Genomic DNA, 17389 nt, shown 5'->3' on the forward strand with positions numbered 1-17389 from the left:
ACGTCGAGCACGGGGGGAAAATACCTTCAACATATCTAGTCCCCTTTCTCTCTCTCTCTGTCTCCCTCTCTCTCTTTGGAGGTTGTCTGTCAAAACTTTGTGCCCTCAAAGCTCCCAAACACAGCCGCCAAGCAGCCTTCCTCAAAGGTACGATCCTATACACAGCGGATTATCCTTCCTCTCTAGCGGCCGCCTTTTCATCACTTTTCATTTGATGGTTTCTTCGTTTTTCTGGGCTTGTCTTTTGGCATGTCGTTTTTGGCTTGCTTTGAGATGCTGTCGCCCACGGGATCACTAAAGGTATCTTAGTGGCACGGTGTGCTCATTGTCAAGGGAAGTGCGGAGGGGACGTACCAGGAGGAGACGTTCCAGGGGGGGGGGGGGGGGGGCTGCAGCTTGTACAACCAGGTGACCAATTGCTTTTCCTCTCAACTGAGAGAGGAAGGAAATGTCCTGGGTACAGTGTAGCCTGGGTCTGAGCATCTCCTGGAGACGCTCCGGACTTCCCCACGACCTTGGCTTAAACATAAGCCCGCTTTCGTCCTCGCCTCCATCCCTCACTGAGGATCAGCGTCGCAGCGCCGAATACAGAAAGAAGCCGACGAGCGCCAGAAGGGGGAGATGTTTCCTCTAATGGGCTTCATACTGCCTGCGGTACGACTTCTCGTGGTGGGAAGCTAATAAAAGAAAGATAAACGGTACGAGCATCTAAAGGCTGGAGGCTGCTTTCACGGGGTCCTCAAGCCGACGGCGTAGGCATTTATTTGTATACAATGCCGTTTCTACTTAGGGTGACGGGACATATTTTAAGAAAGGCGCCCGCTACGCCTTCTCTCCCCTTGGCGCCGTCTTTACTTTTCGAGTTAAACGCGGCTTTTGTGGATTGACGGCAGAGCTTTTGCGCGGCTTTGCAGGAGCGAATATGTGTGTGTCGAACGGAACAGAGGCGGGGGTTGGTTTGCAACTGCGGCTTTGAATTCCCTACCTAGGGACTTGGGGAAAACGAGCCCTTTCATAGATGCGACTATGCATAAATTAAATAGACAATGCCTGTGCCCGTTCGAGTGAACACCGACTCCCAAACATCCATGCTGCAGTCGTGATCGGCTTTTGGCCCAGTTGAGAACCGCTCTGCCCCATCATATCTCTGCACCTGTCGTCTCGACCCTGACGAATGAGCTAGCTACCCAGAAACAAGTAAGTGTTCCTTTCATACAGTAAATATCCAGACCAAGTGCAATTGAATATAATTTGGAGAGATAATTTGCTGGTTTAAGGTCTTGTCTAAGTTTAAAAGTTATAGTTGCCGAACTGCAACATGCTGTCAAAAATATTCAACAATTATTCGCTTTCGTATCTCGAGTTGCATCCGGAACACATGAAAACACGAGTCTGGGTTGGCAATGCCGCATGTGCTGCGCTCTGGACATTCCAAATATACGGCGAACAACCGACGAACTTGCCTGGCAGCGTTCGTTTCGCTCGCTGCGTCAACAGTGTTTTGACGCCGCGAGCAGCGTCGAAGCCGCCGGGCCATTTTTGTCGCTTGTTTGCAACGTACTGGCTCCATTCATTTAAGCCGCTCTTCCCGTTGCCGCAGCAGTTGAGCACTAGCTACAACCAGAATGTCTGCCAAGGCAATGTCTTTAAGCTGCCCTAAATCGACTGCTCACATAGTGTCGGTCTGAAACCCAAGTTTCAGAAAGGATGGTGCCACCACAATTTTTAGATACTTACCTTTAGCGTGGTCACCCGAAAGGTTTTAATTCAAAGAGTTCATCCCTGACAGGTAAACCGATATAAAAGCTCTCAAGATCTATAGGGAGTATTCACTGGCGGCCATAGCTGTGTGCGCGAATGCTCAGCTCGTGCTGATGGCGAGCTTCCACAGTTCTTTTGCAACGTGCATTCCGCACCATCAATAGTGCCGGTCTTAGCAGCCTATTGATGTGAGCTCGTTCTGAGCATGCGCTCTAAATGGCACCTACAAATATGGCGTCCAGTGAATACTCCCTATATTATGTTATCAGAGTTCAGTAAAAACGATAACTCCACAAAAAATATAAACACCCCTCCCCCTCCCCCCCCCCCCCCCCGCCGTTTTACACCGAGGAACCGCCCCCCCTAATATGGAAGTCTGGATCCGCCCCTGTCTGTAATGAGGACTTCGGAGGCGCCGTGCTGGAAGACAATGGACTCGATGAAAAATTTTGTGACTTCAACAGCTGTACCTGATGGAAGGGCTTTCGTATCAGCGTACCTTGTGTGATAATCTGTAGCAACGATTATTCAGCGGTTTCCCGAAATTGACGGCGAGAAAGGGCCAAGTAAATCCATTCCGATCTGCTGGAACGAGGTGGACGGGGGAGAAATCGGTTGCAGAAGTCCTGACGGCTTCGTCGGCGATCTCCTGCGCCGCTGACGCTCGTGGTATGATCGAGTGTAGAGGTAAGCGGTCTTCGGTAGCCTCGGCCAGCAGTACTATTCTCGAATCCGGGCGAGCGTCCTATTGTAGCCAAGGTGTCCAGCCGTTGGGTTGTCATGGCATCCTGGGAAGATTTCTTCTCGAAGACTGGAAGGAATAACCAACAGTCACGCTGTGTTGTTGTTGACGAAATTCTTTTTGTACAGCACCCCTTGCAGTATGGAGAAGGTAGGCAGTATTCACAAGAAAGCACAGGGAACCGCACTCGCTTGCCCCTCTATACTTTAAAAAAATGGAGGAAAAAGGTAGCAACGGCGCGTGTTCCTCCCTTCTACTGACGCGCCCCCATGTGGACACGAGAAAAAGGATGTCACGAAACATTTTTCTCCTTCTCCAAGCAGACGGGAGAAAGCTTTTGCTCTCCCGACTCATCTTCTTTCGGTTTTGTTTTTGGAGCACGTCGCGCACGTTTTTTAATAAATGTTGTTGAGTTGATTGAGCTTCAGCGGTAGCGAAGACCGCCTGTAATTCCGTCTTCTAGTCCAAACGCACAGAACATTTCGGTTTCATTGACGTATTTATCACTAATTTTATCAAACGAGCAAACGAGGCCTCTAGAAACAGCGAAGTTCCAGGACAGTGCCAGCAGCGCTACGGACACTGGGTAAGATGGCCGTCTCCAGGTTGCGGGACCCACGTGGAACTACAACAGCGGAACCACGCGGAACTGTGTCGACGTTTTCGACGTTAGGGAAATCGCAGGAACTTCATCCAAGACAGGCAGGTTTTGCTGCCGGCTGTCTGGGTGCCTTCCGTGCTGAGTTGGGTTCTGTTTTCCCGTGCCGAGTGCCAACCGGCGTTCAACGTGGTTCTGTATATTTCTGCGTGTCAGCAACATAGCATCAACATCGTGATGGCATTGTTGTACGTAGTGAACAGAAGACTGCAATTATCGCCGATGTGACCGTGTGTTCGCGAATCAGTGGTGTAACAACACTATGAGATAACGTAAACTGTCGGGCATTGATGCCGCGGGTCGGGCCGAGACCGGAGGGGGCGGGGTGTCGCAAACATTAAAAGGTTTAAGATTACTTGAGGGATTAGGTGCAATCGATCGACGCGCGGATTGTCATGTTGGAACGCTGGTCTGAACTGTAAGCACTTATCCTACAGTGGCCAATGTGACTCTCGGTTGTCACCTCCCCGAGAGCAATTGCGCTGTGGGGAAAGGACTGAACAGTACAAAACTATGATGGAAAGTACGTATATTTTCAGTGTGGAATTTTAGCATTAAAAATAATAGTAGGTAAAATCGAGAGAAAAAAATCTACCTTTTATTCTGCTCTTTAAATATACTACGGTTCCTGGAGAAACTGCCCTCCAAGTGGCGCGCTGGGATGAGCGCGAGCATTTTTTGGGCTCGCCACGTTGTAGCTCTGTACACTTAACACCTCCCGCAAGTCGCGGCTTTGACTGCATTCAAGTTGATCGAAAAGCGATTTCTCTGCCCGTGAAGCATCACTTCCAGCTGAGTGAATATCCGCTCTAAAGAGATTAATTCAAAACGGCAATTGCAGCCGTGCGCGAATAGCAGAAATGAAAAACAAATATTACAATAGAAACACTGGCTACAACGTGCCGTACGGGGAAACAAACTCATGGCTTGGAGCCGCGTAGGAGCGGCGTAATTTATTGGCTTTCAAATAATTATGGCATGATCGAGCGTTTTCTTATAATTAAGAAATTCATTCCCCGAGCCATTCAAAATACTCTCAGAGGTATGATATTACGGGAAAAAAATCAACATGCTCGGAATATTTTTTATTGCTAGGGCAGTCATCGAGACGTTTGTACGTTTAAAACAACCAGTATAAAAGACGGAAACGTAGAGCTCGGTGCAGTGATCGGGTTAGTGTTCCGTTGTATTGATGCTTGTACGTGCTATATATGTGTATGCGGTCGATGTATCTATACGTGATCCTTGTAGTATGCGTAATGTGTCTACAGAAGAAATAATAAATATATTTTGTAGAACATGAATTGGCTGGTACCTAGCGCCACCTAGTGTAGTTACTTGCAAATACTCTGCTTGACCCTGCCATCTGGTGGTAAGCGATTTAACCTTATTTCACGCTACGCAATAAACAGTGGCCTCGCGTTTGTTCTTTTGAGAGATGCTTTTGGTTTCGCGGGTTTGCCATTCCTCCGTGATGTGTGGTTGACGAAAGAATTGTGACTGGAAAAACAGCAAAGGTAAGACGTAAAGTGCGTGAAGTAACTCCGGCTATCGGTTGTCTCCGTTTAACATCGCAGTGCTAATGACGAGAAGACTGAGAGACTGCTTTTGAAACGCAAGTTTCTGTACCTGCGGGGGGAATCTGGATTCGGAAATAAACACAGTTCGCGGAAAGCTCGTGTTACGCTTTTATTTGCTGCTTCGCTCGTCCCATACAAGAGACGTAGCGTCCTCGTTAAGCCTTATTGAGCTCGATTTGCTCGATTCAGGTCCGCTATAATGAGATGCAGACGACGGGGGAACTATTTACTCTCCTGCTTCAGGGACGAAAGTTTCTCTTTTTCTAAAGGAACACAAGTTACAAGTCCATTCCTCCCCTTGGGGTGGACTATCGACACAATTTTTTTCTAAGAGTGTAGGTGCTTTTTTTATTTATTAAATTTATTATTTAATAAATATTACTTTTTAAAATATAAAAAAATGATTATTTTATTTATTTAAAAAAATAATAATAAATACACTTTTTTCTAAGAGTGTAGGTGCTTGATGAGCGCGCGCAGCCCAGGGTCGCCTCGTTGGAGTTCTGCTATGTCGTTGACATCCAGAGCGCCGAGCAAACTCTTATCGTCGTCGTCTTTGATGCAGGGAGGAGCGGCCCTTAGTGGGGCCCTTGACCGACAGTCGACGTCATTGTGCTTCTAGCCGAACTTCTACGCCATGGTCGTGTCGAACTCCTGGAGTCGTAGGCTCCACCGGGCGTGGCGTCCAGAGGAATCCTTCGAATTCGCAAGCCAGCAGAGCGAATGGTGGTCGGTGACCACGCGAAAAGGACTTCCATGCAAATATGGGCGGAACTTTGTTACTGCCCAGACAACTGCCAGGCGCTTCTTTTTAGTCGTTGAGTAGATCTTCCCCTTAGACAGCGTTCGACTCGCGTATGCAATGACTCGCTCTGCCCCTTCTGGTATTTTGACCAGCACCGCGCAAGTCCGGTGTTACTGGCACCGGTGTGGATCTCTGTTTCAGCGAACTTTCGAAATGGCCAAACAATCGGGGGCGTCCAGATTCTTCGTTTGAGCTCATCGAATGACTGCTGGTGTTCTTCTGACCATTCAAACTTTACAGCATACTTCGTGAGGTGCGTCCGCGGTACGGACAACTTTGCGAAGTCCGGCACAAACAGTCTGTAGTAGTCACAGAGTCCCGGGAATCTTCTCACGGCGTTCTTGTCAGACGGCGTCTTAAAAGCAGCTTAGGCGCGGGTCTTCTCGGGGTCAGGGAGAACACCTTTGCTGTTCACGACGTGACCAAGAAACTTTAGTTCACCATATCCGAACCGACACTTTGTTGGCTTGAGTAACAGGCCGAAGGTCTTGATGGCTTAGTTGCACGGTATGTGAAGCACGATGAAAGAGTTTCATTTCTCGAACAAACTGTAGGGAGATTAGGAGAGGTTATGGGGGATGCATACCCGTCGGATAGGAGGAGTTTCAATGATGTGAACATGAAGAAGGTGCTTGAAATCAGTCATTGAAACTCCTCCGAACGAATAAGTCCGGCAGGTATGCTGTCATCCCGGAGCAGGTATTCCGGAGAAAGACACACGTTGTTTTAGGGTCGTTGTTCAGGGGATGGAAAGGAAACTTAGGGAAGTTTAGTGAAGAGCATCATGGCCCAATCCAAGACGACTGTATGTTTAAAATTATTTTTAAGAAACCACAAGGTTGACATGCCTCTCCGAGTTCTTATAAATGAAATTGGCACTTGGCAGAAGATCGTGTCTCTTTATCTCCAACGTGGGTTAGGGGTAATCGCCTTGGATCATTCTCTATCTTTAAGAACTTCAAGAGAGCTTATCGATGTCATGAATAGCAATCACGGTAGAGAGTGTTCAGTTTTCTCAATGGACATAAAGGGTTTATATTATTTTCTTGAAAAAAAAAAAGACTGATGCGGGCGGTGAAGGAACTCTCTGAGCTAAATGTAGTGAAATTTCGGTCAGAGCCGGGAGTGTCGGTAGATGGTTTTCTCATAGTTCTGGACCGATACCTGCAGTCAACGATTATTGAGTATGGGGAACGGATGTACGTAAAGCAGTAGGGTGTCTGTATAGGCTCATCGGTCGCGCCGCTTTTCGTCGAGTTTTATCTCAACACCCTGGGCAGAGTTGTGGTTGAGAAGATGACAGAGTTTCCTCCAGATGTAGGTTTTGTTCGAAAATATGTAGACGACATAATTGTGTGCCCTGTCAAGATAACCTTTTGGGTTCTCTACAAAATGTAATAAGTTCAGCGGCCCCGAAGCTGCGCTTCACTGTGGAAAACCCGGAGAAGAATGTCGTTCAATTTTTGGATTTACGCATTCATGTGGACAGTGGCCTGTGTTGGGAATATGGGAAGCAGGCGCCAAAACCTGCCCTATCGAAACAGAGTTGTCATTCTGAAGTTGTAAATCAGGGGTAGTGAAGTCTCTGACTCAGAACGCTGTACAAAGGTCATGCATTCATTGCATGGAGCAGTCTTTAAAAAGACAATGGGGAAGACTGGAGAAGGCCGGCTATAAAGACCCTATTGGAAGGAACAGTTTGAAAATCTAACTGGTCTGACTGAAATTTGGACTGGTCAATCTGGTATTTGGACTGGTCAGACTGGCCAAACAGGTAATCAAAACGGTGTAAGTGGTAGCCAGACTCGTCTAACTGGTAACCATATTGATCTAACTGGTCACCAGTTTGCCTTCGAACTAGTCACCAGATTGGCCTGACTGGTCACCATATTGGACTAACTGGTTACCAGATTTGCCTAACTGGTCACCAGATTGGACGAACTAGTCACCAGACGCGGAACTGGTCACCAGACTGGCCAAACTGGTGGGACTGGTCCAACTGGTCACCAGGTTGACCCCTCTTTCTCACTTTATTTGCAGGGGTGTGCGAATTAGCTTTTTTATTTATTCGCTTTAGAATAATTACGGCATGATCGAGCATTTACTTTTTACTAAAAGATTAATCTCCTTGGCCGTTCAACATACTTTCAGAGGTATGACAATGCTGGAAAAATCTACATGCTGGGATGATGTACGTTCAAAACGACTAGTGTAAAAGACGGAAACGCAGAACTCAGTACTAGTGATCGGGTTAGTGTGCTGTTGTATTTATGTTTGTATGTGCTGTGTATCTGTATGCGTTCAATGTATCTTCAGCTGATGCTTGTAGTGGGCGTATTGTGTCTACATTTCTGTATAATAAAGATTTCCAAACCGCAGTAGTGGCGTGAAATGAAAATAGTTTTGTCGAACCAGTGTGACCAGTTCAACCACCATTCCCCGTTCAAACATGATGACCGGTCAACCAATATTGCCAGTTCAACCACCATGACCAGTCAACCAGTGTCACCAGTTCAACCTGTATGAAACTGGTCAAACTGGAGCATTAACCAAGTTTGATACTGGTACCAGTTTGAGGTGCTCTTTCCAATAGGGCAGGACTTTATGAAACGGCAGCTTGCTCTACAGATCAAAGATAAGCAAGTCAAGCGGAATGTCATGAACCGACGGGGTTGCCATCCCATATTTTCAAGCCATTTCGCATAACTTGAAGGCATGTGCAAATAGAGATTTGGGGTTTACACTGTTTTCATATGTGATTTCAAATTACCTAAACCGACTCCTTTTGAGGCAGAACAAATAGAATGTAAAAAAATGCATCGCGACAGATCTTTTCCGTCTGTCAGTGGAGTAGTAGTGTAAGAAATTCTAGTGGAATGCGGCTTTAAATACGTTGGTCAGACTGCAAGGTGCATTAACTATAGTTTGACAGAAGATAAACGGAATGTGCGGATTAACGCTTCAAACTTTGAACTAGCGAGGAATCTCCAGGAGTGCAATGCATGTACAGCGAACTGGTCAGAGACAGAAATCGTACACAAAAGAGCACCACGAGATGAGACATGTTGTGCGAGAAACTTTTCGCATAAAAACATCGGGAAATTGCATTAGCCAAGCGTCACTGCAAATTGAAAGTGAGTCAAAAAAGTTTCTTCGACTGTAAGGACCCAATGAGGGGTGAACTTAAGAGGGGAGGGGGCTGCTTCGCAGTGTTGTTTGCCTTGTTGGGTTCGGGATCATAATGGGAGGCATTGTTGGCAACTGTGTGTGATTCATGGTTCAGGAGAAAGAGGGTAAGGTAGAGACGATCTTTGTGTGTTTGCAAGTGCTGAGGTTTGTTTGTCCGCGTCGAAGTCCTTCCGGGTGCGGTGGTGACGACCTTGTGTTTTTGTTTGTATCACACTTTTGTATGTATTGTTTTTGGTTTGGTGTATTGTGATTCTGATGGATTGTTTGCAGTTCAGTGATCAACCGTTGTGGTGGTGGCGGCGTTCGACGCTCGGGGGAGGCGTATATAAGGCGTAGAGGCAATAAAGCTTTTAGCTGAGTTTGAGACGTTGTCTGTACATTTTCTTCCTATTTAACGAGTTTCCGTTTTTCAAACCAGTCTCAGGTTTTCAATCATTATGTATAATCGTCTCAGGTATTGGCCGAAATCCTGTGAAAATATCACGACATCGTCCAGATGGACGAGGCAGCTCTGCTTTTTCAGACCTGCCAGCACGGTGTCTATGACACGCTGGAAGGAGGCTGATGCTGTACAAAGTCAGAACGGCATCCCTTTGAATTAGCACATTCCGTCGGGAGTGATGAAGGCTGTTTTTTCGCGGTCGCGTTCGTCTACCTTTAATCTGCCCGTAACCACTCTTCAGGTCCATCGCCGAAAAATATCGGGAGTGGCGCAGTCGGTACAACATATCAAGGATGGGGGGAGCTGATAGACGTCCTTCTTCATAACAGTTTTCAGTCGATGATAGTCCACGCAGAACCGCAGGGTTCCGTTTTTCTTTACAAGAACGACGGGGACGTCAACGGGCTTCTTGATGGTTCAATGATGTCATCGTCGAGCATTTCCTGGACTTGATCTTGAATCACCTCCCTTTTCTTTAAGGAGATTCAATACGGCGAATGTTGGAAGGGAGCGCATCGTCGTAAGTAATATTGCGATGTCTTGCGATTGGTGTTTGGCGAACTTTCGACAACGTGGCAAAACAGTCACTGTATTCGGCGAGGAGATTAACCAGGTGCCGGCGCTTAGGAGCTGGGAGCTCGGGGTCGATGTCGAGCTGCGGCGGCGACGTGCACTTCTGCTTTGACGACGCGGTTTCCTCGGAGATTCCGGAGACTACTGCTGGCACCTGAAGCTTCTCGACATGACCCATGGTGGTACCCCTTGTTAGGTGCTGCGGCTCCTCTCGAGAGTTTGTCACGAGAACAGTTGTACGTCCTTCTTGGAGATTCATTACGCCTCGTGCGACACCAATTCCTTTTTCAAGGAGCAGTTGGACGATGCCTTCCAGAATAGCTCTACCGTGCATGGCTTCGTCGGTTAGGACTGTTACGAAAACACTCGACCGCGGCGGCAGGTTTACATGGTCGGCAATAACTCGGATCGCGGTTCCCGTCGTGTTGGTCTGCACCGGCGGCAGAACAGGCTTTCGCAACGTCAACTGGTTTGCCCCGAGTTTGGTGACGGCGCCATACTCGCAGAGAAAGTCCATTCCGAAGATAACGTCCCTCGCGCACTTTTGCAGAACGACGAACTTTATAGGGCACGTCTTACCGTGCATCTTAACGCGAGCAGTGCATCTCGCGACTGGTGTAATGAAGCTCTCACCGGCGGTTCGTATTTCAGGGCCTTCCCACGGCGTTTTCACTTTTCGAAGGCGGCCAGAGAGCATCCCACTCAAGAATGAGTAGTCTGCTCCGGTGTCTATAAATGCCGATGCGCAGAGGACGTTGATAACAACGTTTAAACTATTGGACACCGTTGCAGGGGCGCCGTCGCGATTCGGAGCGTCGGGCGGCTGGAAGCGCTCCGGCGTTCTCGGAGGCTTTTTGCTTCGGTCGTCCTTGGCAACGCCACTTCCAGGCGTTGTCGCACTTAGTTTTCCGGGTGACGCAGCAGGGACAGGCTTTCTCGGCGAAGTCGGGGAGCTGAGACGCTGAACGTCTCGGCGATGGTGAGTAGGATTTACGGTGGACAGCCGGCGCTGAGGGGGGTGAGCGTCGGAGGTACTCCTCGATGTCGTGAGGACGTTCGCCGAGCCTCGGGCGTGTGTCGTTCGGGTTGAACCCACGCAGCCCCATTTGCCAGAAGGGACAATGGCGGTAGATATGGTCGGCCTCCTCAAAGTGGTAGCACAACGGATGTCGATCGGCCGTTCTCCACACGTCGGTTTTCCTCGGCGAGGGTAGCTTCAAGCGGGCGCCCTGGACTTGTACTTTCTGGCGTCGAGAATACTGCGGCATCGGAGGGTCTCGTCGCAGTGGCGCCGCGGCCTGGCGGTTAGCTTGCGGCGGTCGTCGGGACATGACGGCGTAGCTCAGAGCCGGTTCCTCTGCGTCGATGGGTTCATTGGAACTTCAGGTTGGAAGGCTTGGTGAACCTCCTCTCGGACGATCTCGGCGAGCAATAATGAGGACGGGCGATCCGCAGCGGGGAGAATCTTGCGAAGCTCTTTCCGGACGACTTCACGAATAATGTCGCGAACGCCGGGGATGGTAGGGCTTATTTCGTAGCCCATTGCAGCAGAAGCAGCGACGCCAAAATGCCGATGGTAGTGGCTTCCTCTTGCAAGGAGGGCACGCTAAATGTTCGTCGCCTCGTTGACGAATTCTTGAATGGCCGTTGGTGAGTTGCGTACGAGTCCACCGAAGATGTCGTCCTTCACGCCACGCATCAGGATACGCAGCTTCCTTTCCTTGGTGGCCTGAGGGTTGGAGCGGGTTGCTCAGGCGCAGGACGTCTTGCATAAAGCTCGTGACGCTCTGATTGTGTCCATGGGTCCTCGATTTTAACATATCTTGGGCCCTCTATTTTCGGTGCTGGCTGGCAAACGTACGTATCAGCTCAGATTTTCGAAGGTCCCACGAAGTCAGGGAAGCTTCGAGGTTTTCGAACCAGCGCCTTGCAGTTCCCTCAAGTGAAAATGAAGTTGTCCAGGGCTGCTCCTCGGTCCACCCACTGTGACGGTCAACGCTTTCATTCTGGTCGATCCAGTCTTCAACGTCTTCGTATTGCTCGCCATGGAACGGAGCAGCCATCCCTGGTGTGACGGGCAGGTAAATGAGGGCGGCGGTGGTCGGGGTCTGCTACGACTAGTAGTACATCTTCGACCTCGTTGGCTGCCTGGTCTTGGTTGCCTGAAGTCCGTAGTCCGGGTGTAGGCCTCTGTTGCGGCGACTCAATCGGGTCTTGGTGTGGTCTTCGTTGGGTCCTCGGGAGCCTGAAGTCGGACTTTCACTGCGGACCCTCAGAGGGGTGCGCTTCGCGGACATGGGTTACCCCGAGCCTCCACCGAAATGTGACGAATAACGAGGTAACAAACAAGGAATAACTTAGAAAACTGAAACGTTTAATGGGGCGAACTTGTGCCCAGAACAAAAAAGAAAGAGTAGATAAGAGTAGAGCGTCACGTGCGTCGAAGTTGGCCTAACAGCAGGATCGAACGCTAGGGCGAGACTGACTGCGGCTCGCCACGCGGAGCACCTTTTGTACACGCGTGGGCTTTTGCAACAATCGGCGTAGAAGTTTCGGCGTGTGGAAGATTCGGACCTCGAACAAGCAACCATGGTTCATGAATTTACCAGAAATTCAAATTGAAAGAATAAATAAGTAACGCGTCACTCCCAGGAATCGAACCTTTGGCTCCGCACGAGGGTCAAGTACGGTAACCACTCGGCCACGAACTCACTCGCTCGCCGACGCGCGTGGCAGTATGGGGAAATACGACTATGACAATTATCGAGGAAATACATATTTTCGAGAAAAAAGCGATTTGTATACAATGCCACACTATTTATATAATATGCGACACTATAATATGCCACATAATAGCCATAGGAAACCATCGTCAAAAAAGTCAATATTGCGCAAGTAACTAATTACTATTGTTACAAACTTGCCCTTTCATACAAAAAGCCCTCGTTTCATAACCATATATTCCTATTATCCCCCATCTTGAGTTCAGAAAAGAGACCTACAATACTCATTGTGCAGATATATGGTTTCTACCTCTCTACGGGACGAATTTCACCAATCAAATGTTGAGATCTACACCACCGCGTGTTCTAAACTATTGTAGTGAATTGAACGTAAACATTTTGAGTGGGGCTCGAACAGAGGTGCGTTGTGTTCTAAAGAGCAGTTCTTAGGCACCCGTTTCCGGCTTGAGCGGCATTGGCGAAACCGCGGGCTGCATTCTGGAAAATGTCCCATAATTTAACGTGCGGGGAGGAGGGGGAGGGGAGGAGAGAGAAGGAAGAGGGAGTTGAGGAGGGGAGGAGGAGTAAAGAGGAATGCGGAGGAGGAGAAGGGAGGAAGAGGAGGAAGGGGGGAGGAAGGAAGAGGGGAAGGAGGAGACAGGAAAAGTGGGGAGTAGGAGGGATGCCCTACTGAAAAAAAAAACATTTGGCGCCTACATGAAAATGAACGGGTCCATACCGGTCACCAGTTCGTCAAAGGGGTCGCCCGTATGGCTTAGAGGGGTCCCCCGTATGAGCCATAACGGTCACCTATTTAGACAAACAGATCACTCCTTTGGCTAACGGGTCGCTCGTCAGATCGTCCGCGTAATGCAAGTAATTATATTTATATTTCAATTGCGCTGATGTTCGCTTATACTGTAACTAAAACTAACACCTTTTTTTTTGTTTTACGTAAACGCGCGACGTTGGTGAGCCGACATTTTTACAGAACTTTAAAACTTTGTCCATCTTTGTTGCCTCAATGTACTTATTCAGCTCGAATCTCTCTCGCAGAAGACGTGACCGCGTGAAAGAATGTACGCTAGACTCCGTTTCACTTTAATTCAAGACGCAGCGAAGGTAGCACGCGTATATATAGCGGCTGCAAAGAACATTGAGCATTGCGAGAGCACGCCCGCCGTTGCAGCAGTCAAACTACGAGCTCGCACTGAGTAATTTCTTCGCTCGGGCGCAAGCCGAGCTTCTGGCCGCCCCGCCGCCATTTCCAAGGTTCAAGCGTGCTAAAAAGCGCGCGCGCGTGTTTCTTTTTTCGAGGCTACAAAAACACATTCACTGGAATGCCTGGGGAGAGAGAGAGAGGGGCTGTCCCTGTGGTCCCTGCCCCCTCACTCCTCTCTTGTCACCCGTCACGTGACCCGCAGCTGCGCGCGAGCTACACGCTGATAAGCATCGAGATCCGGAAGGGTGCGCCTTGCAGCCGCTTTTTTCTTTGTCTGCTTGTTGTCACTCCCAGCTCGAACTTCGCGCGTCCACCTGCGTCGATCTGTCGCCTAACCCTGCGGTCTTATTAGGATGTCTCTGGACAACGTATTGGATGTGCACCAAAGCTATCAGTGTTCGAAAAGTCCTACGCTTTTATCGGCAACAAGTGATTCTTCAAAGAAGTCAGAAATTCTTGCGGTTTGGTTGGGTTCGGCAACTGACAGCTTGTGCGCCACTTCGTGTTGAAACTTCCAAGGAGCCGTCGCTTTCATTTCTGTTTGTGTGGTTGTCCTGCTTTGACCGTATCGACAAATATCACGGATTACATCTTTCAAGTCCGCTATTTTTATGGTGAGTGCAGTGCAAACTACTTCTTGGCAACGATTGACCGTTCTACTCGTACTCTTCGGGCGAATAATTTCCCGAAAGTCTACCTTCATAGTCTAGAATTAATTCGATTCTTGTTTGGTTTGCTATCTTCTCAGTCTTATAAAAGCTCTTACATTTCACACATCGCTTGCACGTTTGTACTTGTCTACAGACGACGTAATAAACTTTGAGGAGAATTGAAAACAATCGTTTGTGTCTGTTTTCCTGTCCATTTGCAAGCAGCTACGTGAGCACATTTGTTCTACGTGTTTCCTCCATGTTATAAATAGGTTTATGAGTTTCAAAACGTCCTAAATAAGTTTAAAAGGTAACCAACCTACGAGACGATCCACATTTAGGGCTAGCGCATAATTTCCCGATTCGAATGGAACATTCAAACGTGTGGTCACGCGCAAGGTCGAACGTGCACCCGTATCAAACGGGCACCTGTATCAAATGAGTACCGTTTGGAGCGGGTACCGTTTTATACGGCTACCCGTATCCCATAGTCACGTTTGATCCAAACGGGTCGACAAGTTTGCACCCGTTTGATTTACCAGTTTGCCAGCCGAATGAATTTCAAATGTTTTTTTCAGTAGGGTGAGGAGGAGATAAGAAGGAAAAAGGAGAGGATACTGATGAGGAGGAGGGGCATAAAGCCCCTCGATGTGCTTGCGCTTGTCGTGCAAGTAGCCTCAAATGCGCGAGTGCACGAGGCCCATGTCTCGAGCGGCCCTTGGAAGCAAATGGCGGCGCAGCACTGAAATGAGCGGGCCTTGGAAGCGAATGGCGGCGGAGCACCCGCTCATGGCACGTGTCTTGCGCGCTTCCACAACAATGGTTGGCGGTACTTGTAAAAAACGCTTTTATCACGGGGCTTTAGAGGGGCATACCCTCCCTTCAGTACCCTTCCCTCATCCTCCTCCTCAAGAACTGCGCTCTAATTCGGCGTTACAGGGAGTTGTGAACGTCTTTTATTTTTTTGATAAGGGCTTTCCTAAATATTTCTCTGCATAGTGAGAGCTTGAAATGATTGTACTAGTTAGCCTATTTTTTCTTTGCTATCTTTCTTTTTAATATTGTTTCTGGGTAATTATGTTAACAATGTAATAGGTATCACGTGTGTATGTATGTGTGTGTATGTGCTTTTCCCATCTTCTGCTGTATGGGGGCAGGGGCTTTTCAAGCAACGCTTAGTTGCTTTTTTCTCTGCCTCCCCTCTACAAGGAGAAAGAACATAAATAATTTTACGTTTAATTAGGTCCCTACTGAAAAAAACCATTTGGCGCCTGTATGAAAATAAACGGGTCCATACCGGTAACAGTTTAGCCATAACGGTCACCAGTTTGCCAAAGGGGTCGCCCATATGGCTCAAAGGGGTCCCTTGTGTGAGCCATAACGGTCACCTATATGGGCAAACAGGTCACTTCTTTGGCAAACGGGTCACTCGTCGGGGCAAATGGGCGACTCGTTGGGGCAAAGTTGTCGCACGTTTGTTCAAACCGGTGAACATGTTGCACAAGCGGGTGACCGGTTACCGTGAAACTGTACCGGTTTTATCAAACGGCTCTCCGGAGCCCGTTTGATATTGAACGTATACATCGGCGGCCTGGGCACGCCTAGCTGTTTAAGCCGTGGCAGCCAATGTTTCCGGAAGGCTGGGAGCGCCGGTTCATTGATTTCAGATCGTCCACATAATGGAAGTAATTGTATTTATATTTTAAGTGCGCTGATGTGCGCTTATACTGCAACTAAAACTAACATATTTTTTTTTCTTTTTCTACGTAAACACGCGACGCTGGTGAGCCGATATTTTTGACAGAACTATAAAACTTTGTCCATCTTTTTTGCCTCAATTTTCTTATTCAGCTCGAATAAGCAAACGCGAACACGTGCCTGCAAGAACATCGAGCATTGCGAGAGCACGCCCGCCTTTGCAGCAGTCAAATTACGAGATCGTGCTGGGTGCTTTTTTGGCTCGGGCGCAAGCCGAGCTCATCGCCGACGCCATTTCCAGCGTGCGTGCTGAAATGCGCGCGTTTCGCCCGCTTTCCAAGGCTGCAAGCGCGACATGCAGTGGCAACTCCAAGAGAGAAGAAAAGCGGGTGTACAGCGGTCCGTGCACCCTTCTCCCATAGCATTGACTGCATAGCCACAAAAACCAGCGGAAATTTTTTTTTTTTTTTATATAGAATGCATGGAGGAGAGGGTTGCGAGGGAGTGGAGTGGGGTGTCCCTGTGTCTTGCTCCTTGACCTCGCCGTCGCCCCCTTCCTCCTCTCTGGTCGGCTCTGTCACGTGACCAGAGAGAGAGTAGGGCACGCTCCACGCTGATAAACATAGCCAGATCCGGCTGCGCGCGCGTTGACAGTCGCTTGTTTCTTTGGCTGCTTTTTTTCCGTTGCAACTTCGTTTGTCCTGCCTGCTTCGATCTGCGGCCTTTCCCTGCGATCTTATAAGAATATCTCTCGACAACATATGGGATGTGCACCAAATGTTCGAAAAGTCCTACTCGTATATCGGCAACAAGCGATTCTTCAAAGAAGTCAAGAATTCTTGCGGTTTGGCTGGGTTCGGCAGATGACAGCTTGTGCGCCGCATCGTGTTGAAACTTCAACGAGCCTCCCTTCTCGTTTTTGTGTTTGTGCGGTTGTCCTGCTTTGACCGTGACGACAAATATCACGGAATACATCTTTCAGGTCCGCTATTATTATGGTAAGTGCACTGCAAATTACGTGTTGGCAACGATATACCGCTCATCTACGCGTACTCTTCCAGGTTATCCGTAGAGTTGTGCAGCGCCTATTCACGCGGCAGCCGGGAGAATAATTTCCCCGAAAGTCTAGCTGTATAGTCTAGAATTACCTCGGTTCTTGTTTGCTTTGCAATCTTCTCAGTTGTATAAAAGTGCCTCGCACATTTCACAGATCGCTTGCACGTTTGAACTTGTCGTCAGAAGAGGTAATAAACTTCGAGGAGAATTGAAAACAATCTTTTGTGTCGGTTTTCCTGTCCACTTGCAAGCACCTACGCGAGCGCATTTGTTCTACGTGTTTTCTCCAT

Source organism: Ixodes scapularis, unplaced genomic scaffold (genome assembly GCF_016920785.2).
Source record: "Ixodes scapularis isolate PalLabHiFi unplaced genomic scaffold, ASM1692078v2 PGA_scaffold12__126_contigs__length_90152505, whole genome shotgun sequence".
In the NCBI taxonomy this organism is placed as follows: domain Eukaryota; kingdom Metazoa; phylum Arthropoda; class Arachnida; order Ixodida; family Ixodidae; genus Ixodes; species Ixodes scapularis.